Source organism: Ictidomys tridecemlineatus, chromosome 3 (assembly GCF_052094955.1).
Source record: "Ictidomys tridecemlineatus isolate mIctTri1 chromosome 3, mIctTri1.hap1, whole genome shotgun sequence".
Lineage (NCBI taxonomy): Eukaryota > Metazoa > Chordata > Mammalia > Rodentia > Sciuridae > Ictidomys > Ictidomys tridecemlineatus.
Window position 1 is genome coordinate 54,189,710 of NC_135479.1, and position 13,443 is coordinate 54,203,152.

Consider the following 13,443-nt stretch of genomic DNA (forward strand, 5'->3'; position numbering starts at 1 on the left):
CCCTCAGGACTGGTGGGTCCAGGGTCTGGAGGTGGGAGCAGCTATCCTCTTTGGGCAGCTCTGAGCAGCCATGAGGCAAAAGCTCATGGCAGATGGGAAACAGCACGAAGAAGATTCTAGCAATAGGCAGGCAGACTTCAAATCTCAGCCAAGCTATGGGCTAGTTGCATGATGCTGGGTGAGTAATTGACCTTCTCTAATAGTCCTCAATGCCTAGTGAGGCCGAGAAGATGAAGTAGGACACCAGAATCTCTCAGTACAGTCTGCTACACAGCACAGACACTCAAGGAACATTTATGATTGTTGTTATTCTTATAACATAAAGCAATATATTCTGAAAGGAAAATGAGGGCATGCCTTAACCTCAAAAACCACGGCAATAAGAAACCCCATCTTTTCTGATTTGGAAGGTGCCAACGCAAGATCCAACTCAGCCTCATATTTACTAATAAAGGACAGCAGGCAAGGTGAGACCCACAGATATTGGACAGCTATTTCATGTCAGATATTGAGCAAAGTGCCTTAGAGAGCTAACTTCAGAGCCTCCTCTGGACTCACACCTAAGATAGATGTTGTTATTCCCATCTTACAGAAAAACGCAACAGAGATTCAGAAAGGTCTCTGTTGAAGGTCATGCAGAGAGAGAGAGAGATAGAGATAGAGAGAGAGAGAGACTTGACGTGAATACAGGAAAGCTGGGTTCAGAAAGCCAAGGACTAGTAAAGATCATTGGGTAGAGATGTTAACTAGAGCCTAGCAGCTTACTAAAGAAACAGAGGAGCTAGGAAGTGAGTCCAGGTGGCAGACAACATGACAGAAGGCACCTGTGACTCAGTCAACTCTCAAGGGCAAGCGCATGATGTTTCCACCCATAGCCTTTCCGGAAAGGAGGCCGATTCCTCGTTAGGGAATCAGAGGCAGAATCCACCATAGCAGAGCACCAAGACAATAATATGCTTGACTTTATGATTACATATCTGTTGTCTATTTTGGACCATCCTTCTTGACTTCCCCTGACACCTTGCTTGGAATTCATCAGCTCTCGATTCCATGCTGCCTTCCTGGTCCTGGCCCATGGCTTTGCCCGAATGAGAGCCCCCTGGCTGATCACCTGGTTGTGGTCCACCCATCCTACCTAGACCATAAATGGCTTGACATTTGTGATATGTATGAAGAACAGACTTAGTTTTCCACACAGCGACCTTCACAGCAGGCTTCCATAGAGAGTTTTCTTAAGGAGAAAAATCATTCTCCAACCACCATTTTTTTTTAGACACCACATTTCCATCAAAACACCCTCCATGGATGAATGTCAATGTCAATTGTGGCTACAGCAGTCAAGGTTCTTAGTTGAAGAAAAAAAAAAGTTTAAGCAGAAAGGGATTTACTGCCAGGTATCCTATCATTTGCAATATTTCCAGGAAGGCGAGAGAGCCAAACTTGCATGTCACACAGCCAGGAAAAGTGCAGCCAGTCAACCACATGATGGTTTTAAATTCTGTAATAGAAGATGTCCGATAGTTTCTTCTAAGTAATATGGAGGTGAGGAAGAGCATGTGTGGGTATGGATGAAAATAAACTGACCACAAGTTAAGAAATATTGAGGCTGGAACATGTGCATAAGACTCCCTTTAACAAGACTATTTTTGCTAAAACAAATGTATCTGTTGATTTTTAATTAATTCATTTATTGTGTGTGTATGTGTGGGATGCTGGGGATCGAACCCAGGGCCTTGTCCTTGCTATGTGAGTGCTGTCCTACCAAGCCACATCTCAGTCCCCCAAATAGGTTTATTGAGATATAATTTGTATACCTTAAGGTTCACTCAAGTATACAATTCAATGATTTTTTTTTCATAGTTTTTATAGAGTTATCATGGCCACCATCTAAATTTAGAACATTTTTATTGTTCCCCAAAGAAACTCCATTCATATTAGAAGTCACTCTTCATCCCTCCTTTCTTCAGCCCCTGGCAACCAGTGACCTATTTTCTATCCTTACAGATTTGCTTATTCTGGACATCTCATGGGAATGGAAAAATACAAACTGTAGTCTTTCATGACTGGCTCTTCTCACTTCAAATGTTTTCCAGGTTCATCCGTGTTGTAGCATGCACGGGTACTTTGTTCCTTTTTAAATTGTTAACTTAGGTGGACATTTATTTACATTTTGTGACGGGCATTTGGGTTGTTTCCAGTTAAGAGCCATTATGAATAATGCGACTATGAACATTCATGTAAGAATTTCTGTGTGGACATTATTTTACTTTTTCTTGGGTATTCCTGAAAGTGAAAATGACAGGTCATCGGGTAACTACATGTTTAACATCTGGAGAAATTGGTAGACTGTTCTCCAAAAGTCATGTATGAGGATTCCAACTTGTTCACACTCTTACCAATACCTGATACATAACCTGTCTTCTATACTTTTAATTTAATTTTTGGGATACTGTGAATTGAACCTGGACCTCATGGTAGGCAAGCACTGTACACCAAGTGACATCCCCAGGCCGATATTATTTATTTTTCATTGTAGCAAAATACATATACCATGTGCTATTTTAAGTATTTTTCAGAGTACAATTCAGTGTACAATTAAGTACATTTGGAATATGGTGTAATCTCCACCACTATTTCCAGAACTTTTTCGACATCCAAAAAGAAACTCTGTACCCTTTAAACAATAACTTCCCTTTCCCCTCTGTCCCTAGTTCCTCTTTCTGTGGCTATAAATTTGCCTCTTCTAGGTATCTGATATAAGTGGAATCATATAACATTTGTACCTTTGTATCTGGCTTATTTCATGAAGCCTAATGCTTCCAAAGGTCACTCATGTTATAGCATGTGCCAGAATGTCATTTCATTTTATGACTAAATCTATTCCCTGTTAGGTACCTATCACATGTTATCCGTTCTTCTGTTGATGGATACTTGGGTTGGTTTCACCTTTTGGCTGTAAGGAACAATGTCGCTAAAAAACATGGGTGAAAAAAATATCTGAGTTCCTGCTTTCAATTCTTCTGGGTATATATATCCAGAAGTGGAATTGCTGGATCATATGGTAATTCTATGTTTAACTTTTTGAGGAACCGCCAAACTGTTTTCCACAGCAGCTGCACCATTTTGAATTCCCACCAGCAATGCACAAGGGTTCCAATTTCTCCACATCCTTGCCAACACTAGCTATTTTTGATTCCAGCCATGCTAGTGGTATCTCACTGTGGTTTTGATTTTCATTTCCCTGATGGCTAATGCTGCAGAGCACCCTTTTATGTGTTTATTATTGACCATTAGCATATCTTCTTTGGGGAAATGGCTATTAAAATTCTTAGCACATTTAGAACTTCTATTTTATTTTTATTTTTTAGAGGCAGTCTCCCTATGTTGTCCAGACTTACCTACAATCTCTAGGTACAAACGATCCACCTGCCTCAACCTCCCAAGTAACTGTGACAATAGGCATGCCCTACTGTGTGCAAAGCTTACAGTTAAAGTGATTTTTAACTGAGTTGCAGTACTTCTTTATTCTGAATGCAAGTCCTTATCAGGTATGTGATTTGGAATATTTTCCTCATTCTGTGGGCCGTCTTTTCACTGTTTTTGGTGGTGGTGTTTGAAGCACAAAACACTTTAATTTTGATGAAAACCAATCCATCTTTTTTCCTATCATTGATGTTTTTGGTGTCATCGCTAAGGAATTAGTTTTAAAACCAACACTATGAAGATTTACTCTTTTAAGTTTTCTTCTTACAGATTTATCTATTATAATTAGACCCATGCCCTATTTTGTATTAATTTTTGTGTATGATATAAGGGTCTCAATTAATTTCTTTTTGTTTATAAATTAGTCTTTTTACCTTTGTATATGTTGAGTCCTTTCCATAATCAAAACTCAATTTAAGAAAAGATGTGAATGCAATGGCAGAGGCTTGTAATCTCAGTGGTTTAGGAGGCTGAGGCAGGAGGATCACAAGTTCAAAGCCAGCCTTAGCAACTTAGCAAGGCCCTAAGCAACTTAGACTCTGTCTCAACATAAAAAATGAAAAGGGAAGGGGATATGGCCCAGTGGTAAAGCACCCCTGGGTTCAAAGCATGGTTTAAAAAAAATAGAAAAGACAATAACAAAAAATTATATAACAGATACAAACAGTTTAATTGATAATGATAACTATCTAAAATAAGAGTGGCCCAAGCAAGGTATGTTAATTTGTTTTTGTTTATTTTTTATACCTTTATTTATTTATTTAATATTTATTTATTTTTTTTAGTTTTCAGCAGACACAACATCTTTGTTTGTATGTGGTGCTGAGGATCGAACTCGGGCCGCACGCATGCCAGGCGAGCACACTACCGCTTGAGCCATATCCCCAGCCCTATTTATTTATTTTTATGGGGTGCTGAGGATCGAACCCAGGGCCTCGAACGTGCTAGGTGAGCGCTCTATGGCTGAGCCGCAACCTCAATAGACTGATATGGCAAGTGTGTAATCACTATTGATCCAGGATATTATGATCTGTTTCAACATTCCCAAGTGTAGCGTCTATCGTCATGTTGCCGTAGTCACAATGTCACTGTTGGGGCATCAGCCAATACCTCTGAGCAGGAATGAGACACCTGCAAAGCCAATTTGAAGACATAAATCTACAACTCATTGACTGCCCCTATGGTGGGGAAGCTGGGTGTATGCTTGAAGTGATGGCTGTGGGAGGGAAGGTGCTGTATTAGTCAGGACATGCTGCTATGACAAAACATCATAGACTGGATGGCTTAAACAACAAACATACGAATCAGCGTAAGGGCTCCGACATTAAGTTCAATGACTTTGCCTGGATTTCAAGTAGCAGTGCATCAGACTGTGGGAAGAGATTGGCAGTTGTCCACTCCATAGCCATTCATCAGTGTTCTTAGTGCAAATAGAATTGTGGCATTATGAGCCCAGGATTGCCAGAGTTTCCAAGTTTTGAAGGTTTTGAAGTCTACATGTTATACAAGTTCCCCAGATTTTTCAATGTTGGCAACCAATGAAAAAAAAAAAATCAAGTTTAACCTGGCCTGAGCCAAGCCCATCAGTGGTCTCCTTCATCTCTGGGCAGCTCCTTGGCCCCCTCTACTTTCTGGTGAACATTAGAGCCTTTTAAACACCTGTAAGTTCCTCCATGTGGCTCTGAGCCAGTGGGTGGAAGTCACGAGGAAGTAGGTTTTTGGCTCAACTTGAGGAAGAACTCCATCCGCAGAGCTGTCAAAAACAGAAGGAGCTGCCTGAGGAGGTAGGAAGTTCCCTGTCGCTGGAGGTGTCTAAGCAGATGCTAGAGAACAGCTTGGCAATGATTTCGAAGGTCTTCTCAACTCTGAGAGGCTCCGAGGCTGTAAGAAAATTACTGTGATGACTCCTGCTGCTGTGATGATTGGCTGAGAGGGGGACCTTGTAGGAGGTGAGATCCTGCACATCTGGACCACTAACGACTTGGTAGCCCACCGGCTGCTGAGCTCCATCCTCCAAATGACAAGGCATTGGGAAATGTCAGATGCTCTTGCCATTGGGATGACCTCTATTGAGTTCGTTTTTTAGAGGAAAGATTTACTTCCCCATTACTTACTAGCATGATTTATCTCTAATCATTGCATTGAGTACCCCACAGGCAGGTGGCTTTTCTTATGGAGGAGGATGCATGGTGGTATATTTGACTCATTTATTTGCTCATACTTTCAGGGCTGGCTTCATGGGTGTGCAACCTGTGCAGGAACAAGGGGCCCTGCACTAAGAAAGACCCCACCCTTGGTTTAAGGCTCTGCTGTCACCATCTTAAAAATGCTCATTTTTGAACAAGGGGCCTTGCATTTTCATTGTGCATGGAGCTCTGCAAATTATAGTCATTCCTCCATATTTAACTCAAAATGGATTCAATGTCTAGCAAATGCCAGGCATGAAGGAAACAGAGCCATATTCGCTTTTCTTTTTCTGGGTGGGGGGGCACTAGGGATTGAAGCTAGGGGCTCTTAACCACTAAGCCACATCATCAGCCATTTTTTGTGTTTTATTTAGAGACAGGGTTTTGCTGAGTTGTTTAGGGCCTCTCTGCAGTTGCTGAGGCTGGCTTTGAATTTGCAATCCTCCTGCCTCAGCCTCCTGAGCTGCTGGGATTTATAGGCCCAGGCTGCCAGGCAGAACATTCACTGTTCTTATAATGTAATAGGGGACAGGAAGAGGAGTGAAGCTGGGGAGATATGCAACTAATGAGATGGCTCTTTGTAGGGTACTAAGTGCTCACAAGGACATCTATTAGAGAGATCAGGGGTAGAGAAGGCTCTGCAGAGGAACTAAAGCCTGAGCTTCAACTGTTTATTGAAATTCCTTCCTTCCTTCTTTTGTTACAAAATAACTGTAAGCAGGCACATGGCTGCATAGAAAGGAACTACATTTCCCAGCATACCCAGCAGTTAGTTGAGAACATATGACCACAGTTCTCACCAATGGAATGAATGGGAATGAATGGACTACTGCAGAGTCTGGGCCTTAGAACATCCTAGTATGCCTCCTCTAACTTCTCTTTTAACTGACTTGCAGGCTGTAATCTGCATGGTAAGGTGACCCAGTTTCAGTCATGCAGGTGGATCAAGAAGAACAGAGCTTCCCACTACCCTGAAGTGCTAGTCTCAGATCTATTACATCATAAAGGAACTTCCATGCTTTCAGCCACTGCATTTTGTGATCTTTTTATTAACCTATTTGACTCAATACAGTGAGTCGATAGGAGTTAGTTTTGTGAAAAAGAGAAGAAAATACAGATTCCAAAGCGTCCAGTCCAGGGAGAAGATGGCACATTTAAGGAATGGTTCAACATGCCTGAAGTGATGGCTGTGGGAGGGAAGGTGCTGTATTAGTCAGGTCATGCCGCTATGACAAAACACCATTAACTGGATGGCTTACACAACAAACATTTCCCACAGTTCTGGAGCATGGAGATCACGGTGCTGACAGATTCTGTTCTTAATAAAGATTGTCCTCATGGTTTTCAGATGGTTGTCTTCTAATTGTGCTGTCACATGGCAGGAGGGTAGGGCCATCTAGAGAGGGAGAGAGAGAAAATGAAAGAGAGAGAGAGAAAATGAAGGAGGGAGGGAGCTAGTATCTCTTCCTTTTTTTTTTTTTTTTTAGAAGGGCATTAATGCCATCATTGTGACCCAGCAAACCTAATTTACTCCAGAGGCCCCATCTCCAGATACCACCACATTGAAGGTTAGGGTTTAAACATGTGAATTTGGGGAGCACACAAATAGACAGTCCTTAATATGTGAGAGGAAAGAGGATTAGACTATATCACGGAGGACTTTGTGCACCCAGTTAGGACGTCATCCTTTGGGCCATGAGCTAGAGAGCACATAATCAGATTGGCTTTTTTTGTTTGTGGGTTTGAGTTCTAACCTGTGGATTTTAAAATTTATGAAATATTTCAGAAGACTAGTTAAAATATAATGAATACTCTTGAATCCATGGCCTAGCTTTAAAAAAAAAAAAACATTAGAGGTAAAGTACCCAGTGTTCCCGGAAAGGATAAGAGTGGAAACAGGACTTGGAGCCCTCAGCACCCTGCTGGCTACCATAGTGTACATACAGCCATAGGCAGGTGGGGAAAACCCTTGTGCATTCGGAGAGACAACTCCTTGCTGAGACCAGCCCTGGTGAGCAAGCACCATGGTTCTGAAGTTCATAGGTCTGAGAAGGATGGGAGCTATTCACTGAAACTTCATCTACTGCCCTCCTCTGCTGATTCATGTGCAGCAAAATGGTGTAGTCAAAACAAATCTGAAATAGGTCTCTGGAAATTTCAAAGTTCTCTGAAGGATATTGAAGGATGTAGGGACACAGGTGGTGCAGCTTCTTTTCGTGCAGCTGGTAGCTAGCTGTGACTTTGAAAGAGAAAGGAAAGGATGTTGGGAGGGAGGGAGTGGCAATGTCAATTGTGCAGAAGAAGATTTCATTTCCTGGGCCAGAGCCCGAGATACTAGAGTACAAGTCTGCTTGCAAAGCACAGAATGCCCCAGACATGGGCAAGAATGGGCCAGGCAGGAGATTTTCTAGTGGTATCACAGGGCATTTTAAAAGACTTTGATGAGCCACATAGGGGACAGCTGTTGCTGTTGTCTGATTAGCAGCCTTTTGCTATCCTCTTTTTATTTCAAAAATATTATTCTATGGTGTTGGTGCTGGGGCTCTCGCCTAGGGCCTCACACATGCAAGACAAGCTCTTTCCACTGAGCTGTCTGTCCTGCCATTCCCCTGTCCTGCCCTCTTTTAACAGCCCCTTTAATTTTGAAGGGAAACCATCCATCTTCCTCCATATGGCCCAAGAGGGTTGAACTCATCCTTTGGCTCCAAGGGTGAGTATCCAACCCAGAAAGAGCTATCAAAATCTCACTGATTGGTTCAGAGTGGGGCACATGACCCCAGTCTGGATCATTGAGAGCTGTCTCTTGGACTTTGTTCAGATGTTGAGGAAATGCTTTCTTGCTCTATTAGAGGTGTAAGGATGATAGACTGTTGGCTGGGAGCTGCTACTAGGAGACTGAGCGTTAATGAGACTGAGAATGAATTCAGTAAGCAGAAAAGTTGAGCCTAATTGGAGAGGAAGAAATACCTCTCCAAAACTCATTAGCACACTTGGGTTTTGCCCTGTTGGAAGCTAACTCTACCTTTTGGAATTTTCGGTTGAACGAACCTATGTTCTCTCTCTCTATCTGACTGTTTTAGTGTAGTTTCAGTTTCATGATTACCATGTACACTCAGAATTGAGGAATGAATGCAAAAAAAAAAAAATCTTTTTGAAACAGACACAAGATAATAGAGATAATAGAGCCCAGTTCTTCTTGGGCTAAAATGTAGGCAACTGGACCAGAACTTTGCTTGTGACCTTACATTTCCAGCTTCCAATATGAAGATTGTGAAGGACTAGATAAAGCAAGATGTTCATGTGACTGAGGAAGAAAACTAAAATTTCATAAGCAGCATCAACTTGGGGGAATGAGTCATGACTGATAGTGATAATGGAAGGCCATATCTTTCTTAAAATAGACTATTTTAATAGAAAGGGAAGTTTGCGTAGTCTTATCTGCAAAGAAAGTTCTAAGTGGTCTGTTCATCAATATGGAGAGCTCTGGGGTCAGGGATAAGGAGGACAACCACAAAACCAAAATCTTATTCCCCCCCCCCCGCCCCCGGGGCTAAAGGAAGTTTGCAGAGAATGCTTACCTAATGCACATCCTCCAAAGACATAAAACAGTTTTTTGGGGGAATTCCAGTTATCTAGACATAAGCTGGGATTTCTCATTTTGCTAAAGTTTAAAAAATCTGATAAATTATTAATTTATTTGCTAACAATTTCTCAGAACACAGAAGTAGCAAGGGAAGAAGATCTTTCCTCCCTCCCTCCCTTTCTTTCTTCCTTCTCCATTTCTCACCTTGAATATAAAAGAAAAACATCCTTTTGTGGGAAGTTGATAGTAGAGTGGTACAAGAGCAACTGCTTATAAATCTTTTCTCCAAAGATAAGTGATTTGATTCATATTGTGTGCCAGATGCTGGTTAAGTACTTCATAAATAGGCTTCTTTAATCTCCACAGCAATTTAAGAGGTATAATAGAGGAAGATTCTTATTTTGTAGATAAGAAGACTGAAGTTTAACAAAAGCTAAAAAAAAAAAAAATTCCCTGAGATCATGTAGTCAAGTTGATATTAGAGCCAGGACTTGAACTTAGCCATCTGGGCCTCAACTACTACCCTGAACTCTATATTTCCCTCTGTGTAAGTAAATTTCCTTATTATAATATATATTTATAATTTAATGTCTTGTTTTTCTCTTCCACTGAACTTTATTATATTAGCATTTCCATTATTTTTTTTTAGAAACCCTTGTTTGCTTATTTATTTATTAGACAGGTTCTCACTCTGTTGCCCAGGCTCACCTTGAACTCACAATTCTCTTGCCTCAGTCTTCCAAATAGCCAGGATCATAGGCACAAACCACAATGCCTGACTTCAACTCCTGCTCCTTGACATTGAAATATTTATACATTGTATTGGTCAGCTTTGTCATCACTGTGACAAAATACCTTAGATAAACAACTTAAAAAGTGGAAAGTTTTATTTTGGCTCACAGTCTGAAACCAGCCTGTGGTTGCTTGGTCACTTTGGGACAGTGGCAACACAGTACATCACAACAGGAGCACGTGGTAGAGGAGGTCCCATTCACTTCAGTGACCTGGAAAAAAAAGAGGGGGGTGGGAGAAAAAGAGGGAGAGAGGATGGTGGAAGGGTCTGAGGCCCACCCATCTGTTATCTCCTTCAAGGTCACACCCCCAATGTATGTATATAAATTCCTCCCTATTCTCCACCTGTTAAAGGTTCCAGCATTTCCCTACAGATCCAACCTATAGCATATATATATATATATATATATATATATATATATATATATATATATATATATATATATATGTTAGAGAGACTAATCTCAGGGACTTCCATGAACCCACCATACAACTTCAACAAATACCAACCAATCTTGTTTCCTCTGTCCATTCCCCCCACTCTATTACCTAGAGCCAAGAGCAAATATTGTATCATTTCTTTTATGTGAACATAATTCAGAGGGCCATTTTAGTAATGCCTTCATATTACCAGATAATCAGTCTGTGTTCAAATTTTCCAGATGTAAAGAGTACTGTGAAATTTATTCTAAATTTGGTTTCAAGAGAATTGGTAAGTGATGTGGAAGTGTCAGAAACCTTGAGCCAAAAGGACCCTGATATTTTAGAGTTTGCCACAGAAGACAAACAAATAAGATGAATCCAAAATGAGGAAACCAGATTTCAGAAAGATAGTTCCACCTTAAACTGTATCTTCCAAGGGGATAATACTAGTCACGTGCAAGTATTTACATTTTATTACAATTCAGCAAGATTTGAAATTCCATCCCTCAGTAACCACATGTAGCTACTAGTTATTGTACTGGATCACATAGATATTGGACATTTCCATCATCCCAGAAAGTTCCATAGGCCACAGCTGCTTATCGAATTTAAGAAGGAATTGCATTTGCAAAGGACAAGATATTCGTAAACAAATAAAAACCAATGAAAAACTTGCATTTATAATTGTGAAAGGTCCTAAAGAGTAGGATACAGATTCCAATCCCTGAAGGTAGAACACACAGCTCACTCTCATGCTTATTTATTTAACCACTTTAATTGAACAGTCTCCACTTCACCATGTGCCAACAAGAAGTTTGCTTTATTTTTGTAACTCACTTCCTTTTCGCTAAAAACCCTCAGCCATGGAAAAACTGAAGTTAGCCCAATCTTATAAATATCAGCCCTGTCCAGTCACTTCCAGTTTAAAATAGTTTTCTTGGGGGTAAACATTTCATAACAATCAAATATTTTTATCCTCCATCACCCTTTAGTTCAAGGCCCCCCGGCTCTGAGCTTGGGCATCAGAGGACAGCTCTGTTCTTTGGTGTCCCTTCTCCTGATTCACAGCCACTCATGCCTGCTCTGAGAGTCCCCTCGTGGGACAGAAAGAAGGAAAGACTTTTCCCTTCTCTGCCAGGCCATGGGCCTCTCCCTGACCAGGTCCTCTGTGTCATCAGGTCATAGTGCACTTGGTTGGCTCTTCCTAGTTGTCCCAGATAGCATTGTGCTGTGATGTCAAGCTTGATATAGGTGTTGACCCAGGTGTTGTGTCTGTCTCCCAGGTTCTAGGCCAGGTGGAACTTCAATGGCTGGCAGATAACTTTTCAGAGCCTCAACTACTCCAACCTCCAGCCCCCTTTCCTGCCCCAATGGCATGGGTTTGCTGTGCCAGCCCACCTCTGTCTATGATGCTAGCTCCTCTTCTGTGCTCAGGTGTGCCACAGTTGCTTCAGGGAGCTGCTGGTGCTGTGTGATTCAAACAAAAAAGAGGCTCCAGGCCCAGGTTCTGGCATCACTTTTTAACTTCAAAGGTATTTCCCTAGGGGTCCTCCAGTTTTGATGGATAGGTGAAGATTCCCCATCTTGTAAGGGGTGGGGGGATAGTTGAAAATATACTTACTTCATAAGGAACTCTGCTGCCTCTCAAAGAAGACCCCCTCATCTCTTTTTGCTCCCCACCTCTGTTTTCTTTCATCTTTTGAGAACTAAAATCCATTAATATGTTTAGATGCGTGTATCGATTGTCTTTTTTATGTTTTTATTTATTTATTTATTTTTTTGTAGTGCTGAATATTGAACTCAGGTCCTTATGCATGATAGGCAAATGCTCTACCACTTTGCTACACCCCAACCCTGGTTGTCTACATGAGGCAGATCAAATTACCCCAAGATTTAGCAGCTTAAAATAAACACTGATTATCTTTCACCGTTTTGGAGGATCTGGAATCCAGAATGGTCTCCGGGGGTGGTTCTGGCTGAAGGTCTGATGGGTCACAGTATCTCAGCTGGGGGCTGTGTTACCTGGGGCTGGAGGTCCACTTCCAAGATGGAGCCTTCACACAACTGCTGGCTGGAAGCTTTACTTCCTGGCCACATGACCTCTCCCTAGAGCTGCTCATAGGCTCATGAAATGGCAGCTGGTTTCCCCCAGAGCAGCTGATCTGAAAGACAGAACAATGAAAATGAAAGACTCAGAAAGTGACATGCCCTGATATAATGTGGAAGAGAATCGCACAAGGGCAGGAAGAATAGGAGATACCAACTAAGTCTATGACTGCCATACGAGAGGTGCGTGGACTATAAAAATCTAACCTGCGAAAGGGGATCCTATTGAGTGGAGACTTTTGGAATTTAGCCAACCCATTTTCTCTGGGCATGAGCATCTCCAGGGAAGACCTAGAAAGAGCCTTAGTCTTTGCAGCAAATTACTCTTTGTTATTATATTTATAAAATGACCTTTTCCCTGGGCATGGTGGCACACACTTATAATCCTAGCTAGTCAGGAGGCTGAGGCAGGAGGATCATGGGTTTGAGGTCAGCCCAGGCAACTTACCGAGATCTAGTCTCAAAATTAAATAAATAAATAAATAAAAAGGACTTGGGATGTAACCCAGTGGTACAGTGCTTGCCTAGCATGCATGAGGCCCTGGGCTTGATTCCCAGCACTGTGACATATAATTAATTAATTAAAACAGACAAAATAATCTTTATTACATAAGCATAAGGTATAAAGTACCACCATTAGTTTAAGCAAACAGTCCCAGTGTCTTAGAAGCTGCCTCCTCCTCTCTGGTAACCGCACTTGGTGGATTTTGTGATTATTATTCCTTTGAATTTCTTTATACTGTTTCAATAAATGAATTACCTACAGAACTTATTCAACACATTATCTAGTTGGGGAAATTTCCTTTACATAAGTGAAATCGAGCTGCATATTCTCTCCTGTGATTGTCCCCCACCCCAATTATGTTTGTG

At 41.4% G+C, this 13,443-nt stretch overlaps 1 long non-coding RNA gene across 1 annotated transcript; it reads right to left on the reverse strand.

Annotated features, from left to right (window-relative positions):
* Positions 1 to 6,699: 6,699 nt before the first annotated feature.
* Positions 6,700 to 12,623, reverse strand: LOC120884543 (uncharacterized). Its single transcript, XR_005726980.2, has 4 exons — positions 12,490 to 12,623; positions 9,961 to 10,256; positions 9,457 to 9,685; positions 6,700 to 7,065 (listed from the first exon to the last, which is right to left on the reverse strand). It is a non-coding gene; the product is annotated as an uncharacterized LOC120884543 (long non-coding RNA).
* Positions 12,624 to 13,443: the final 820 nt, after the last annotated feature.